Source organism: Myripristis murdjan, chromosome 19 (assembly GCF_902150065.1).
Source record: "Myripristis murdjan chromosome 19, fMyrMur1.1, whole genome shotgun sequence".
Lineage (NCBI taxonomy): Eukaryota > Metazoa > Chordata > Actinopteri > Holocentriformes > Holocentridae > Myripristis > Myripristis murdjan.
In genome coordinates this window covers 6,177,761-6,196,873 of record NC_043998.1, presented here as the reverse complement: position 1 = coordinate 6,196,873, position 19,113 = coordinate 6,177,761, and positions in this window count along the sequence as shown.

The following is a 19,113-nucleotide window of genomic DNA, read 5'->3' as shown; positions in this document are numbered from 1 at the left end:
TTCATCCTTATTGTTATTTTAGGCCACCTGCAAATCTACTCCTTTTTTGCCTCTCTGTTCTGTATGTCTGTTTTCAGCCTCTCGCACATGCTAGACAGAAACCGCCGAACAACAGAGAGAGAGGAGGAAATGTGCGATGTCTTCCACACATCCTCCCAAGACGGCTGTTGTGTTGAAGGAGGCATACAAGGAACGTGTGTTTGCCTGTGTGTGTGTGTCTGTGTGTGTGCCTGAGAGAGACTAGCTCCTATGTCATGTCGGAGTGCATGTCTATGAGCATGTTTGCATGTGTGTGCGCTTGCGTGTCAGCTTGTGTACTTGTGGGTAAGAGAGCGGCCTGTGTGTATGCGGTCGGATGTTGTCAGTGATCGCCTGCTCATCCCCCCCCTCCTTCCCCCAAGCCTCTCGTCTCCTGTGATTAGCGACTCCTACAGGAGTGATAAATCTTCAATTTCCATTGCACAATCAGTCAAGATAAACCTGAGCCAGGGAACCACACAACATTAAATTATCTGAGGCTTCCTGCAAAGGCTTCTTTGGATGTTGCATCTTCAGCATATTGGATACAGGTGCCCTCGGCGGTGGGATCCTGGTCTATTGCTCCCTCTGGCTGGTGCCACTAACCCGCTTTTCCCCTGCCCGGTGTGGAGACAGGAAATCCAGCCGCAGTTTGACTCAAATCATCACACAGAGGGCCACTCAATCAGTGTTGTCTGAGCACAGTGAACATGGAGGGGCCAGTTCACCAGGAGCAAACAGCAGGGACACAACATGAAGATGTGTTATTTGGAGGGTGAGGCTTCAGTGTCTGCCACCCAGACATTAAAAAAAAAAAAAAAAAAGGATGTGAAACAATTTTTTAAAAAGAGCAAAGAGTACGAGTGTTTTAAAACTGGATTCAAGGGCAAAATACTGAATTCCTCCTAACACTATAATACATGTAGAATATACAAGATACACCTTCATGAGAAGCCATTGCACCACATTTTTTAGCCTTCCTTACTGTCATCTACATCTTCCATTCATGACAGAAGTAGTTTACACCTTGATTCACCTGGCTGTTTGAAGCTGGCCCTCACAGTCTACATTAGTTGTGATTAAACTGTTGGTCACAATCCAAAGTGGGCTGCTGGCCTGGGTCCGATAAGTGCCCACATACCAATGGTACAAGAAGCTTTAAATGAGCCAATTCCCACGGCAAAATTTCCTCAACCGGAGCCATAGGGTGGAACTGAATTTCTCATAATGGTTCGTGACAAAGAAAGTTACAGAATTATTGCGTTAGATCTTGTCAATGGTTCATTTGTGTGGTGAATAGCACCCTATACTTTGAGGTAAAACTAATCTCTAATTTAACTTTATGCACTTCATTACACTGAAACAATAACCTTATCTGATTTGAATTTAATATCTGGAAAACTCAAACAATATAAGCACAATAAAACACATACTGGCACATAGTATGGACCTGGGGCTGCAGGAAAACATATCAATCAAACATAGCAGCAGCTTCTCAAACTCTCACTGAAGCAGTAAGCTTTGTCTTCATGGTAAGACAATCCCACACCAAGCCCTTCTAACCCGCCGGTACAAGCAGCAAGCCTCTCCATCATGCACAAAAAGCTCATTGAGTCCGTTTGACCAGATCTCCATTCCTCCTCCCACTCAGCAGATCCCTGTCCAAACACCCCAGGCTTGAGGAGAGCTGGGGAAACGGCCTTGGAAGCAATGGCACTGGGCAGCCGAGGAGTCATCCATCAACACGAGGGCTCCCAGAGTGCACCGGGATCAGGCTGCTGTCATAAAGGTGTCATGGCTGCCAGACGGCTGCATCCTAGGACAACAAAGACACCCATGCCTCTTGACTACAGGGATCCAAAGCTGAGGCTGGCTTCTGGAATCTGGTTTCACAAAAGCATCTGAAGATTAAGATCAGTGGAAACTGCACAGTCTACCACTCACCCGGCCAAATGTTTCCAAGCCGCTGTAGATAATAACAAAATCCAAAGAGACAGAAAACCCTCCATACATGTCCTACTTTGATTCATAAGGGTTCGTCTTTATTGACAAGCTTGCAGACTAGCAGACGTTTACCACAGCATACACAGAAGGTGATGGATAGGCAGGGATTTAAAACAGCATTTAAGAGACATGAGACATCAAAGTATCTAACAGCACGTTAACTCCCTATGTCTGACTCACTTGCTCTGATGTACAGTATATATTTGGATGTATGCTGAGTGTAGGCTTTGCTGAAGGTCTGTTTACACCAAAGGCTTAGTAGTACAGAGGAAACTTCCATGGATCGTAGTATGTGGAACCGCTCTCTCTCTCTCTTATTAGAATATGGAAAAATAAAATAGGATTTTAATGTCCGGATAATTTGGGAATTGTAGTCCCTGTCTGAGTTCTTGTCTGCACTTGGGGAGTTTATTGTTGGTTGGTTAGGTTCATATGATGATATTATCAACAAGACGGTATTATCCTCCAAAGTCTCTATCATGTCAATACAGAATATCAGATCAGCAGTCAAATTGATTTGATTGGATGTTATGGCTGCGCATAGACTAAGTTTCAAAGCCATTGCACTAATGTGTCTAATGTATACAGCACATCTTAGGCCATGATTCATCCCAGTGCAGATAAATGGGGAGCTGGCATAAGACCATTTAGGCTATTATTGTAGATGATGAATAATATCATTCACTCATGTGTCATTAATCTGCTGGTTCATAGATTATGTCAGAAGCAGGAGACAATTTCAATGGGGCCTTTTGTGTTCGCGTGGAAGGTTAGAAGTTTAACACTCACTGGCTGATCAATAAATAGCAGGGTTTAGTGAGCATCAGCCGCACATTTACTGTCTCCAGTAAATTCCAGGGATTTGGGTTTCCATAGAAAGTTTTAGTTGCAAGATGGCAGAGGCTTTCAAGTACAGGTGCTGTCATAAAAACGATGAGCAAGATCCAACGCTGAAGAGCCTGCATGAGGTAATGCAATCAATGTGGCGATCGTGGTAGCAACAACACCTCCAGAGGTCATCGATGTGTGCTCGAAGAAAGCCTTTTGAAATGTTTGGGGTGAAATGCGAGCCGGCGCTTTGTTTCCATTTACACTAAACACTGTTCCGTCACGGGAAAACACATGACTTTTTAACAATGCACTAAAATATGTTCTCATTCTGCCCCTTTCTTACCAAATGACAGATGGTGAAACTTTAATATTTACATCAACACACACTGATACAAACATGTGTCTAAGCTATTTACTTCATCTGAAAATTTTGGATAGTGTTCACATAGGTCTATGCTAAACTGATTTTCAAATGGTGTAAAATTTTCTGTCACCTCACTGCTAAGTCATATGTGACACGGCCCAGCCATCTGGTAGGCAAGCAGGTTAAAATAAAATACTACCAAAAATATGCAAAAACTATTTGATGGGGACCCGCAGATGATTTCAATAAAAGCCGATACAGCCACACAATGAGACCAGCTCCACTGAAAACATACAGACTCCCAATTCTGTCCTCTGCACTCTGTGCTTTAATGATCTGTGGGGGGACTGTGAGCCAAGAGTGTGACTGTGTTCACCTGTGCCAGCAAAGTCAGCCTGGCTTTCATCCAAACCCGTTTTGAGCAGAACCAGAAACTGGCTCAGCCATCGTGAACTGGGTTTCTCTCCATCTCCTCATCCATCCACTCCACCACCAACCATCCATCTATCCAGTTCGCCATCCCTCCACCCACCCCCGCACACACTCCAGCTCCCATCGGTCCTGCAGACGCAACCTGAGTCCAGGCTGCAGGAGCCTGTGGCGTGACAGTGTGTGTATGCGTGTGTGTGTGTTTGTCTGCGTCTGTATCCTTGTGTGTTTGCATCTGCATGGATATCCATGTCTGCGTGTGTGTCTGTGTCTCTGTCCGTATGTGTGAGTGTGTGTATATCTAGTGTCTAGGAGCCTGGCCTATGTTATTCTCTCTACAGTCGCACTGTCTTTCATCAGGGCCCGTCCTGCGGCCCACAGACTCCCAGTGTACGGTTTCACAGTCGTGGGCCCCTGTCTGCTGCAGCACGTGGGTGGATGATTTCTAACACATGGGAGCCTCGGGGGCCCACGCACCACTGGAACAATAGAGGACCTGTCAGTGTCGGGGCACTGGATGAGGACGGAACGGCAGGCGGTGATGATGTCAGAATCATTCACACCCACCCACACTTCATCCGCCCATCTTGGCCCATATTCGCAGGAGCACACATTCGCATGCATGCATGTATGCAGAAACATCCACATGCGGGGGGAAAAAAAATCATCCTTGGCTTGTGCACACACACGGAAATACACACAAAAGCCCCATAAAGCTCATCACAAGTTCTAGTTAAATCCTGTTTTCAGATCCCTGGTCAAACCCCGCAGCCATTTCAGAAAAAAATGTGCGTATTTATGTTTATAGGCGTAAGTCTGTATGTGCTTGCATGTCCGGGGGTTATATATGTGTGTGTGTGTGTGTGTGTGTGTGCGCACCCGTATATGTATGAAATCCTAGTCCATATCCCACTTCAAGCCCTGAGGATTAGGTCTCTCAGTGCAGCCGCTCTCCAGCTGCAGGCCTCTCGCACGTCCAGTGGATAGCGATCTGGCTTCCCGTGACACCTCTGCCTCCCTGAAAGTGAGAACCTACACCTCAGCCCCATGTGGGCCACGGATAGTTTGTGTGTTAGCAAGTTGGCAGAATGAGCCTTAGCAAGCTGGCAAATGTCCACAGGATTATGTCAGTTTTATCCTGAAAATTGGTTGGCAGGGATTCGGAGTCACAGCCTTCGTGTGTTGTGAGCATAAGTGAAAGCTTAGTGTATGCGCAGGAAAAATGAGTGTGTGTGTGTGTGTGTTTTTTGGACAAAGCGCAAGACGATAGCCAGTTACCGTATACCCCTCCTGTCACACCAGTGTGCTTCTCTCTCCGCCTCTTGAATAGCAACCAGAAGACAGTTATCAGCTCTATTTCTCTATATTGTCTGGAAGCGGATTCAGAAGCAACAGCAGAATCCATCCTCCTCGTCTGCCAGCGTTTGGAAAAATAGCAGGCAACACAATACGGTAGGAAGGGAGGGAAGGTGGGCGGGAGGAGGGGGGGTGGGGGTGGGGGGGAAGCTAGCTTGGCTAATGAGCAGAGTTGCTGAGTGTTTAGCAGAGGGTTTAGAGTCAGGGAGAGGGAAAACAGGGCAGTTCCCAGTGGTCCGCTGGGGTCCGGCGAGGCCACAGCACACGCCAGACACTGAGAGTGAGGAAAGCAATCCATCAATGGGGGGTCCAGAGGAGGGGAGATGTGTATGTGTATGTGTATATGTATGTGTGTGTGTGTGTGTGTGTGTGTGTATGGGGGAGTTGCACAACACTGGGCCAAAGCATAACAATATGTGTGTGTGGCCATTGTTAGCTGGCCAGGGTCATTGTGTGTTACTGGTAGCCTCCACACCCTCTGGCCTCAGAGTCAATACCCGCAGACACTCCCAGGAGGGGGCCGGTGGGGGGGGCGACCTGTGGGAATGTACAGATAAACCTTTCCAGTCTGTCCTACACGGAGAGACATACCAAGCAACGGGAAAGCCCTGCATAAAAAAGAAAGAAAACAGTCTTGTGTAACAGCAGGGCTTTAAGTTGAAAGTCTTGCTCTCCATTTTTTTTACTCAAAATGGGAACAGCTTTTAGCAGGATCTCATGCACCAAGATGATTGCCACAACTACTGGATAATACACAAAGATAATACACAAGGTAATGGCATAATGTCTTTTTTAATGTTAATTCAAAATGAGATGGAAACTGTAAATCTAAATGAATAATAAAAAACAAACAAACAGTGAATTAAGTCTGGGATTTCAATGAATGTGTGTATATCTCACTGAGTAATAAAATTGATCTGACGAGATGTATAATGAACTGAAATTAGAATATTAGAAATATGCATGTGATGAAATCTGTTATTTTGAAGTGGTTCCCTAACAACTCTGTGGTCATTAGTAAATGTCAAATCAAGTTTATACATAAAGCAAGTCATTTGAAGTCAATTAGAGTGAGGATAAAAAAAAAAAAAATGAGGACCAAACGTAAATGTAATCAGTCCAATTTTGTTCTTATTCCATGTTATATTATCAGTTGAGTATCAGTCCTCACTTCAATCAGCCCTCCACAGTTTTGCATAGTGCACCTTAAAAAACAACTGGAGTTGATCAACGTGTTGGACAAAGCCAAAACTTATATAATATTAATTGAATCTTTATTCAGACAAAAGGTCCACATAAGAAATGAAATTGAAAATAAAATCAAAGATAAAACAGACGCAAAAGTGAAGAAATACATTATACAGTGCTATACCATTAAGTTACCAAAAAAAAAATATATATATATGTCATATATACACATACATACATGTATACATATATACACACACACACACACATACATATATACACATATATACATACATATACACATACACACACATATGCATACATGTACACACATATACACATATACAGGTTACCTATAGATAAGAGATAAAAAGCATTTACTTAAGAAAGGCTCAAACTGATATGCCAGTGCATACGAAGTCTGGATGTGAACCGATAGCCCATAATATCATAGCCCATAATATCACCCTAAACATAGGTTATATCATAGACCATGCCACTGCCAGACACAACACAAGACAGAAGCATCACTAGACAAGTCAAGTGGGTGCAAAAGCTGAGGAACAAATGCAAGCTTTGAGCCGAGACTTGAAAGATTCAACCGGGGGGCAGATCACCAAGGCTGCTCCTCAGAGGTCACCACACCGAAGGCATGGTCACTGGCAGATCATGTGACTCCTGTTTCAGCGTATTGACAGCTTGTTATGCCAGTCAGCAGGCCAGCGGCTCCTAACCAAAACAAGCCTGAGATTACCTCTGTGTTTGTTTGACTGTTTACCCTGGGCCAGGTTGGCTGCCCTCCCCACGGGCAGCAACACGAGCCATTACTGCAGACCATCTGTGGACACGGGTCAATATTGACCTACTGCTCTCCAAACACCATTCAACACCATTCAGAGGCAATCTGCTGGACAGACAGCCACATGAATATGGGAAAAGGGAAATATGACTGACAACACTGTTATTTTCTGTTACTTGCAGCCTTATTGTGCATTAATTGATGTGTCAGGGCATGTTGAACTTCTCTGCAGTCTACGAGCAAAACAAAAAATGACAACTTCCAAGTCAACTTACACATTTCATTGAAGAGCCGCAGTGAGAACACTGGCCCACTGAGATCCTGACCTCTAATATACTGGTGTCAAGAAGGAGACGCTGAAATAGGGCTTTTGGCTGTTGATCCATAATATTAATAAAACTAGGACCAATACAAACACAATGAAATCTCTTCTGGATGTTCGTATGAGGTGTTTTCATGTGAGAAAGCAATCAGAAAGGCCTTGAGGAAAGTCTGAAGAATTTGTTGTTATGGCTTGGAATTAATCTGTTTGAGCCTTAATACTTCCTACATGACATTATTAGGGCTTTTTAACGCCACATCAAAAAGAACGGCAAACAAACTAAGCAAACACCAGAAACTCTGGCAGCAGCTGGTGAAAAACCAACAAGCTGTATCCTATTCCTTAATCCCATCCCACAGAGGACCGGAACTGACCAACACCCTCGCCTTTCAGCAAAACACGTGGCAAAACCGCAGGCCAAAAACACCACCTCTCTCCCATACATCATCGTCACCAGCTTTCATAACACCGTAGTCAATCTTCATCACTCCATCCTCTTCCATCAACCAGTTTCCACTGCCCCGAGTCACCACAAGTCCACACACACACAAACTTTCGTAGCCAGGAAATCTAGCCTTACACCGATTACACTCTAGTTTGCCTCTGTCTGAAGGGGAAGTCTCAGCATCCAGGAGCGTCGGCTGCCTTGGCTGTAAACCAATTCCTGCCAGGCTATCGCCTTTCAGCCCCCCGGCCCCTGAGTTATTGCAGCGCGGCCGTTCACAGCAGCGCTAGCCCGGCGCGGTCTGCTCTGGCCTGGCCCTGCGCTCAGTGCCACCGCCTCCGCCCCCGCAAACAGTGCGCCCTGGGCTTCCGCCACAGGTGTCAGAGCCTTTCTTCTCCTCCTCCTGTCATTTCTTCTCCTTTTTGACTCGAGCTTTAATTCCCTGTCCTCCAGCCTCCCTCCCTCCCTCCCACGCTCCTTCTCTCACTCTCTCTTTCTTTCTGGGGTTAGTCGACCCGCACAGGCAGTTCCAGATTGTTCTCATTTAGTCTGGTGAGGTCAGGGCCATGTATCTCACTACAGACCTCAGTGCTGGCTATCTCTCTCTCTCTCTCTCTCTCGCTCTCTCTCTCTCTCTTTCTCACACACACATTTCTTCCTCAGCCCTTTACAAGTCCAAGCAGCTGGTTTGCCCACTAAATCTGCAGGGATTTGGGATAGTTAAAACGCTAAAGCTTGGGGAAGGTGACAGAAGCAGAGGCAGAGGCTCAACACCAAAGGAACATTAAAAAAGTTTGGTTTTGGAGATGGGGGGAGTTGGGGGTTAGAGGTTGTGGGGAGCATGTGAGACTTGTTCCCACCTACTTTTCCCTAAGCCACCTCAACTTTACTATATTTTCTCTAAGATTGTGCGGTTTGCAAGACAAACTGTTCTGCACGACCAAGGAGTAACTGTCAGGTCAACAAACTGCCTGTGAATATTATTATTTTCATTAAGTGTTTGTGTCGGCCTTACTCTTGCATCGGCCTGTTTCTTTTCATTTTCTAATATCGACATAAAACACCACATGTGGCACTGAAAATGGCCATAAAGCAGCCTAAGCTCTGTGTAATTTTTCTCAGACACAATCGACAGAAAGTGAGAAAGTGAGAAGTTGTCCAGCACGGTAGCACCACCGCTCCCTCACCCGTCCCGCTGAGTGGGAGGCCATACTGTTTGTGTTGTGTAACTACCACTGGTGAACCAAAGCACCAGTGGTAATAAAGCCTAGAAATCACAGCCTCTGATTGAATATTTACCTTAGACTAATCTGACCATGGTTTATATCATTCCAGCTCTGCAAGCAGATGGAAACAGACATGTCCCGGGACGGCAAGCGGGTGGGGGTGGAGGGGCTGCTACGCCCCGGCACCTCATCTTGACCCTTTGTGAAAACCAGTAGACACTTTTGAGGAAACCTGATCAGCAACGAAAACAAGTATGAAGTCAGATCTTTATTTAAGGTAGCCAGCAGGGCCGCAGATCTGTGATATACAAAGGAGAAGAGACGAGAGGAGGGGAAGAGGGGTGAGGGAGGGTGGGATGCCCCCCCCCTCCCCTCCTTCCCCCATCTCTCTTTCTGGGTTGTTTTCTGAATGCCTGCCAGGAAAGTTTAATGGCTGTGGAATTTGGACAGGAAAAAAGCGGCCCTGGAAGTTTCAGAGGAAGTGGGGATTTGTGCCTCACGAAGGCAGCACCTCTGTTTGTGTTCTCCAAGCCTTAGAGAGAGAGAGAGTGAGAGAGAGAGAGCAAGAAAGAGAGAGAGATTGAAAGACAAAAAGGAAGAGCGTCAGAGCAGTTTTCCAAAGAGCAGCCCCGGCCCCTTGGGGGTACAGACCTCAGACAGACAGGCCGTGATCGGGCAACCTCACATAGCATGAGCATGCATAGAACAATACAGAGACAGACGGCCAGACACACTCACACACACATACATGCACACACATACACACACACACTCACACATACCAGTACAACAATTAACAAATATATGTGCATAGGCTTGCCAAAATATGAACCTGCGCAAACTGCCAAATGAATTCATATACACGCACAGAAATGCATCACTACACACAATGCACACACAATACACACAATACACAAATCTGTCTCACATACAGCCAGTTATATAACCACATATATACAGTACGCATAAAAGACACACATACACACTAACACATGCCCACACACACTATCACACACCATTTGCATCTTCTCCTAAACTGAAAAGAGACCCAGGTTTCAACACATATTCACATGTAACCTCAGCCCAGCTGTTTCTCTGTTACACCTCACTCAGTAGTCGATGGATACCGCACAGTGGCTGACAGTCTGAGGGGTTTTCGGTGAAACCTAAAGCAAGAAATATAGTTTGAGGTTGTTAAGAGAAATTTGGGTAATCACTGAGTCATTACAGAAGTTAATTTGAAATGATGGTTAATTAGAGTAAGAATAGTTTTGGTAGTTTTTCAGTATTTTTTGTTGACATTTGTTTGTTGCATCCATGCCCAAGAAGAACAAATTGAGATTTTATCTCCACAGGAAGCACCGAAGAAAAGAACTTCCCCTTCTCCTGAGTTGACACCATGAATGCAAAGCTGGAAATTTACAAGCTGAAAACTCTCACTTCCGATCTCAAGTGAATTGAGTCTATCATAAATACTGAATAAAATTGTTAGAAAGAACTGTTTGCTACCATTTTTTTTTTTTTTTTTTGAACAATTTCAGGATATTTATAATGGTTTGTGAGGTTTCGTAAAGTCTTTTCATTCGGGTGCCATATTGGTAAGCCACCAATGAGGCTTTGCTCAGTTTATAAGGCTCTGGTTGAAAAACACCAAACCAATCCTTTACTTAATTTAGTTAAAATTGAGTTTTTTGGTGCACACATGATTGGCTAACCTGAATTTGTTTCTTGATGACCATAGAACTAGCAGAATTGCATGGATCCGTGTGTGTATAAGTTTTTATGTTTTCTCTTTGAACTTGGCTGCCCTTCAGTGTTTGTCCTCATGACAAAAACGTACCTCACTATAAGCGTAATGCGTGTTCCTGCCTTTCCCAGACCTGAAGCTTGTACCCATGTCACCACTTAATGGCTGTGCATCTGCCTGGCTCCCCATCCTTCACCTCACACGTCTCCAGGCTCAGCTCAGAGGCAGACGGTAGACATGGCGACCGACAGAGGAGGCGCCCCCGTGCAGCCAGCCGTTCAGTCCTGGGAAGAAGGCCCTGATGCTGAAGGCCACTGTATCCATTACACACACATATGCACACAACACACTCATGGACTTCTTCAGTCTGCACCATGCCAGGAGCTACCAGAGGATTCCCACACACTCAAAAGGACGTAAAGAGACACACACATGCACACACATGCATACAATATGCACACACGCCATCTTCCAAACACCCACGCAGCAGCACGAGAATTGATGGGTACACATCCACCTCTCATCACTCCAAGATGTTTCTGAAAAGCCACCAGGCAGCGCATAAAGAGATCAATTTACAGAGGGCAAACTGTAGCACGAGTCAGTCTGTGCAGTGGCTTAAAGGAGCAGTTCACCCAAAATACATTAAAAGATATTTTTCCACGTAATTCTAGTGTAAGCTATCCATTCGGATAGTTTTATTTTGATTTGGTAAGGTTTCTAGTCTTTTTGTGAGCTCCTCTGTTTTCCAGCTCCCCAATACAACAGGGCCGGATGAGTATTGTTTTGTGGAGCTCAAATGTTCAAAAATTCACATGTGAAAAACTCAACAGCAACAGCTCTTTCCAAAAACAATGAAACAGATACCTAACATAATCCACAGCCCTCGCTAGAGACGAGTTTCACTGGGAACTATTTCCTGCCTGGGAACACCAGCAAACTGTATCTATCAGCCTTCAACAAGTACAAAATAAAGGAGGGATGCACTTTTTGTCAGTGTTCTTCATCCATTCCTCTTCATGTGAAATCCAGATGAATAGATTGTATTAAGGGAAAGAAAATATGTTTTTGGTATTTTAAGTGAACTGTTCTTTTAATGATGATAGTGTTAATGGGGAACCATATGACAAAATATCTTCATCTTATAATGAAGACCAGTGCTTCATGAAGAGAGTGTGCTGAGAGTATTGAAATCAAAAGGAAGGTAAATGTTGTAATTACTCAATCCTGCCAGTCACATTGGTGGGTTTGTCATCACAAATGCATGCCAGCTTCATTCAAACCCACAGAACTTTATTTGAAATTCTAGAGGAGATCCCAAATATACCACCTATGTCCTGCTGAATCACAGGGAAATGTGTATAATGTGATACAATGGTGCATCCACAAAACGAAGGCATCTTTGCTTGTAATATTTTGCTCAGTGTAAGTAATGATGTAGTTTCTGTAGCTTTTTGTATTTTTTTTTTTTTTTTACTTTGAAGCTATTTAAGCAGAAATTTAAGGGAAAATCAGAGTTTCAAGGGGGTAAATTCAATATTTATTGCAGTCAAAAATTACATGCACTGTACACTACATTTGCTTGTAGACAAATTTTTAAAGTGCTTGAGTGCTCGATGCACCACTGGTCAGGCACTGCTGTTGCGGTGGGGGGTGTCATTTTCAACACTCTGAAAGACAAACACACCCAAAAGAGGAAATGCCTATGGACAAATGGCCCCAAAAGTGAAGTGACCGCTGTATATTGTGCCCCCGTCACATCACCTGTGAAAAAGTGGAGGATAGTGGGCGTGAAGGTTGTTAAATGTAGTTGTGGGTTGTTAGTGGAGAAAGCTCCCCCACTGAGTCTGGAACATAACGTTTCACACCGCGGCCTGACATGAGAAACAAACTTTTGGCACCAGGGTCTACCCTAAACAAATAGACTGGGAACTCTGCTGGACACAAGCGTAAACAATGCATCGTGACAAATAATAGAGACAAGTCTAGAGAAAATTGTCATGATTACTGGTTGCATTTGACGCATGGCATTCCTCGACTTGGAAAGTATTTTGTGCTCTTGTGTTCTGGCAGTTCTGGTGGCAACTAGTGCTGAATAAAGCCATTTTAAATTACATATGCTGTTGGCAATTAAGTTGTTTTCTCCCAACAAGTAATGCCTTTGTCGTCTAGGTATCTATTTTGATTAGCCAGCCTGTCAGGGCATGGAGATCAACAGATCAATCTTCAAACCAGCTGCCAAAAGAAAATCTCTGCAAGAATCTGGTATTAGTCATGTTGGATATATCTGCAAATAAGCAGACTATATTCATCCCCCAAAAATTTAGATGGCTTATATAAAATTCCACAAGAATTTTTATGACATTTTTTAATACAGAATACTGGCCATTTATGGCTTGTGCTTATTAATTGTGATTATAAAATCCTTTTGTCTACATTAGACAGGAGTTATTATGGCATTGCTTTTGGTTTAATGTAATAGTCGAAAGCACTGGAGCTAAGCACATACTGCACTGAACTGAACACTTATTATTTTCAAGTATGAGAGGATAAACAATACCTTATCCTTACATAGAACTGACAATTCATCACCCCTGCTTACATTCAAGTTAATGACTTTATTTTATCCCATTCATTTGAACTTGTCTCTTCATGCAGATGCTATGAATTACAATCATCAGACAAAACCCTCCATGCATTTTTTTTTTAAAATGCTGCATGGCTTCAACACGTTTCAAGGGTCCATGATTCACAAAATTCACTTGATGCATAAATGTAAAGAAGGCCATAAATTCATGCAAGAAAAACAATAAAATTGTCATTGCAGCAGCCTAAGTGCTTTTTCCATACCAAAAACTATCACTGCTTCTGGCACGGAGGAGCATAGTCTCTCTGGGACTGCTTGGCCATGCGGGTGCTAACGTGTGTGTGTGTGTGTGTGTGTGTGTCCAACATGTTTAGGCAGGGTGAATGTTTTTCTGGAGGGTCATCTCTCAAGTTCTCCGTTTGCTCAGTTCACTGTGCAGTTCACATAAGCATCTTGGACTTGAAGTAGCCTGATACAGGCAGAGCAGTGAAGGTTCTGACAGATTTTGTCCCCTGAGTTGCTACCTGTAGCAGGGGGTTCCCTGCCTCCCTGCCACCGCACCTCAGGCCCAGGAACAGGGCAGCAGGGTGGAATAACGGCTAGGACCTGGCTGGGCCTGTTTACTCAGCTGTGGGCCTCTCCAGGTCCAGGGGAAAGAGAGGATGTGTTCAGGGCCTCATTAATCATGGCTGCTTCGGAAGAGATAAACAGGCAAGACCCAGCAGGGATGCTGCTGCTCCTGCTGCTGATGGGGGGAAGGGAAGGAGGAGAGGAGAGGTGGATGGGATAGAGGGAAAAAAGGAGGTGTGGAATGGGTGGTGTGGATTGGGGGGGGGGTGAGGAGCGGAGAGGTGGACTCACACACCAGGGGAGACGCCAAAACACTTGCTCTTTGGTTCCACATCTGCATGGCTGCACACGCTCGTAAATCTACATTCCTGGGCTGGACAGACACACAAACACAGCGCCCAATGCAATTATGTGAACCTGAGGCTGTTTCTTTGGACAATGTTGCATTGTTTGATGCAGTGTCGAAATGATGCCAAGTTCTGTATCAGTTCACACACTGGAACGACGTATTTCCCCTTGAGAAGAGAATATACTGTTCATGTCAAACCTCGTCCATTGTGATGTGAGGTCTCCTGCTCTGGAATTGTTTTGGAGTCAACAGAAATATAATGCCAGTAGACTGCTCGTCCGATATATTTTTACACCCTTCACAGTGTGTTGGTATTCGCCTGAATCAAACCAGAACCTTTTCTCCAATGTCTCCTCTTACCTCTTATAGTGGCTCATTAAAGAAAAGAGAGCTGGGGAGACTGACTTGGTGTGTAAGAAAAAGGCAGAAAGAAATAGCGTCTCTGTCAATCTGTCATGTGGACGAGACACCAGGTCAGTGCTGTGTTATTCTACACCCCGAGACTCTGAGAAGGAAAATGAGGACCTTGGAGAAGCTTGCCTGGGCCGAGGGCCTGTTCCAAAAAAAGGCCACCATTATTACCTGCTTCTCTTCCCCTCTCCTTCCCTCCAGATCTCTTTCAGCGGCCATGTGTGTCAGAGCAGGCAAGATTTCACTCATCTTCCTGCGTAATATTTCACCAGTCTGGAGAAAGAAGAAATGTCTGAGAGAGAGAGAGAAAGAGAGAGGAAGAGAGAGAGAGAGAGAGACCAATCAGTTGGAGAGACCTGACAAATGTAATAAGCAAAAAGTTTATTTCAATGCTCCCACTAAATGGGTTTTAAGATATTGTATTACTCTGTTTATGGAAGCTTATTTCTTAATTATGGTCTGTGTGTGCGTGTGTGTGTGTGTGTGTGTGTGTGTGTGCCTGTCTGTGCCCCTGTGCATGTGTCCTTGTCTTGTACACTAATTGGTCTTGATAGGCTTGGAAAAGTGACATCATTACCAGATTGTCTGGATTTCCCCCCGCAAGTCAAACAAGTGGGCAAGATTGAAATACTGATCCATGATGTGGTGAAGGAGACAGATTCATGCCCAAAAAAAAAAAAAAAAAAAAAAAAAAAAAAACAGGCTCTCTGCCTCGACCATGATAACTCCATCACTAGTGAATATAACAGATCTAGACACTGTCAGAGGGTGGGGGCATGTGTTTATCTTTTTATATATTTCAGTTTGGTTTAACCTTGAACCTCTGCAGAGTATATTGGCTGAGCACATTACAGCTTTTTAAGCAACATCTTGCCTCATTCAATTAATGCAAAATAGCATTGAAGAGCCTTATCTCAACATTGTAAAAGACAAGTGACAGTGAGAGAGACAAAGAGACAGAAAGCAAGACAGCAAAAACCTCTAATTCATCTTCTGCCCTCTAAACTAAATCTTGGGATATCATGTTCGCGATAGCGTAATGATACGTTGTCATGTATCACATAAATAAATGAAAACTTGCAACACTTAACCAGTGCTATAATAAATTTAGGATTTATTACAAATATTGCAAAGACACATTAAAATAAGCATTGAAAATAGATCAAAAATATCAAGAGGCCCTGTAATATTACCAGTGGAATTTAACAAAAATATCATAAAGTCCATTAAGGTAACTATAATCTTATTGTCGAGTACTGCAGACACACTGTTAATCCCTATAGAAATGTTATGGTGATTTTTCATTAGTGCCGTCCTCAAATGGCCTCACAAGTACAAGTGTGAGCCCACCATTGATGGACCAGCGATGGAAGATAGATCGCTCAGCACCGGAGGAATATTGTGTGGTAACTGCTGGAAGTCTTCTTCAGAAAGTTTACACAGCATCATTACAAAACATTATCCATCACAGGAAGACTCTGAGCTGAAACATTTGTAAGTGATCACCATCATCAGCTGAAGGGGGGGGGGGGGGGGGGGGGATGCAGCCACCAGTTTTGGAGGTAACATTATCTCTGGACCCATGAAAAAACAATCACCGGCTGATCCAAACTCTCAGCCGCAGCAGAGACTTTGCCTGTTATAAGATCATGCATTTGTGGGAAACAGTAGGCCATAACCTGAGTGTCTTGTTTGTGGAGTCGTGGGGTTTCACAAAATAAATTTCTCCAGAGAAAAATCATTCATCCTCAGTGGGCAGCTCATGTGAATTTTATGTGGGTTTTTTTGTTTGTTTTTATTATCTGTATTTGTATATTTAAACGTGTTTTATTTAACTGATCAGTAGATGCAAGATATTTTCAAGATGTTTGCTGTGTTGGCAAATTGCACCTTCACATCTGCAAATTTTAGTAGACCTATACTATTATTATTGTTATTGTTATTATTAATAGTAGTAGTACTAGTAGCAGCAGTAGCAGTATAGTTCTTTTTCATACTCATTATCTAATTGACTCCCAAAAGAAATATAAATAATCAATACTTTTTTTGTTTTACATGCATACAATTTACATAAAATAACTGGGTCCAAACAATATTCTGCTTACGATTATCTACTCAGTGCTTATGCCATGTTCATGTTCAAAAATGTCCAGACATGAGTGCAGCATGAAGATTTTCTGTATATCTAATTTGTGTTTTTTTACTACATGAACAGAAGGCCTAGGAGGCTCAGGATTGCAAAATAGTTGTGCGCCAGCTCCATCTAGTGTTCATTTATAATACTCCATGCACTCACTCACTCGCTGTCTTTTTATTCACTCTTTGCATGGATACACTGGTACGCCTGAATACCAGCAGGGTTTGCCTGGCACATGACCACCGAGGTCGGATTGATTACAGATTTATCAATGTGCCATGCAGATCAATCTGTAATTTAATTGCAGCCAGATTGGCCCTCCTGTGTACATTTGTGTACTATCTCAACTATACAGCGCACTGAGCAATTTTCAGTGTGGCTTGCTTAATCTAGGCCATCTGATGAAGTGGGGACTGGGCAGATGTTCAATGCAGAGGGCAATCACTGGCACTGCAGCTGCCCATACAGCACAGCACATGTTCCCTCAGGCCATCTGGGTCCCTGCACAGACCAGATATACTGTGTAAAAAGGCACTGAGCTGTCCATAACGAAAAGAAACTGGAAAATATATCTGAGAAGTAAGGATGACGAAATCAGTGCAAAAACTACAGTACAAGTTAATATGTTTTTCCCTGCACTTGTAAAATGACATTTTTGATTTGAATTTTGAAGTGGCAAAGATAATGACACATGAGAGTTGTTTGTTTTACTGCTGAGTTGTAAAGCCATACACCACTACACAAGAAACAAACCAACAGGCTCCTGCGAGTCTGTGACTCACAAACACGCTGCTCCCACGCACGCCTGAGTGACATCTTTGCCACTGCAGTGCAACTGCTGACTTCAAGGGCCCACGTCCAAATCCTGAGTCAAGTGAATACAAATCTACTGTCTAAAAACCTCCTCATGTGCTGTTGTGTAAGGTGTGGATTTGTTCCCTTGCACAAGAGAAAAAATCCTTGCTTGACCCTTTAAATGTCTCTAAGTCTGATTCTGATTCAACTAAAATCCCTGCTACTGAATGTCCTTTTATCAGGGGAAAAAAGTGAAAAATGTTGCATCACTCTCCATCCACAGTCCAGCAGAGATAATGTGCTATACCAGGACTGACCTCATGGTGGCATCTTTGACTAGCGTATCATATTTTCAGGACATGAAACTCCCTTTCCTTTCATGAATTTGTTGGCAAGAGTCAGAAAATGGTCACTGGGTTGTTTAAAAGTGAATATCTTAATGCAGGGAAAAAAGTAATAATCCACAGGGAAACTAAATGCACAAGCATTCCTCTCACTGAGCCTCAATTATTAACATTGGCACTTGTAGGAACTACCTGTCAGGTGGTTTCCAGCACACCCGTTCATCCACCAAAATATTTACTCAGCCCAAACACAGCGCCAGAATTGTGTGTCACCCACGCTGTGTTGCCTGGGGACATCACCCTAAACCTTATCGTCTCCTCTCAGTTCACCACCTCTGCCATCCGCCGTCACTTCCGTTCTGCAGAATCAGACACACACTTGGGTAGATACATAGCCAGGGAGTGGACAGAGCAAACAGCACTGTGGATTTTTCCTGATTTCCCTTTCTCTCTCTCTCTCTCTCTTTCTCTCTCTCTCTCTCTCTCTCTCTCTCTCTCTTTTCTTTTTTTTTTTTTTGATGTTGTCCTGTGTTTTGACCTGCCCAGATCACGCCATTCACATTAATGCTCACTGGAGGATGTGGCAGCATGTGATTTACTGTAAAAGCCTTCCAAAGTGAAAACAAAGAAGCTGCACATGTCCAGAAAAAGTATTCCATTGAGGAGGCTTTCCTTTTTGTACCCACTTAGAAAAGACGCACACAAGATTTTAAAACATGGTAAGCACCAAGGAAAAGTTCACATTTCTGAATAAAAATATGCTTTTCTCATTGGAGAATCATGTTCTTGAAAAGTTAATTGTAACAGCAATGCTGGTGCTTAGTAGTTTGGAAAAAAAAAAAAAACTCTTGCGCTTGCCAGACCTTAGATTAAGCCTACTGAGAACAGTAAAAGCATTATTTTACAAAAGCACATTACCATTTAATAATATTCCCAATTCAATTTAAAATGGTTTCCACATTCATTAAAATTATCTTAAATTAAGGGACACAAACTAAACAAGCTTTTTTAGTTTTATCTTGTTTTCATAAAGAATTCATGGTTCAATATGGTGTCCAGTAGTGGAGTGGTCTGTTGCGCATATTGCAATCTCAATCAAGTCAATCAATCACTCTATCTTTATCACACAATCCATTCCCATGTGAAACTGGATTCCAACCCAGATCAATTGGCACGACTGTCAAAACAGGT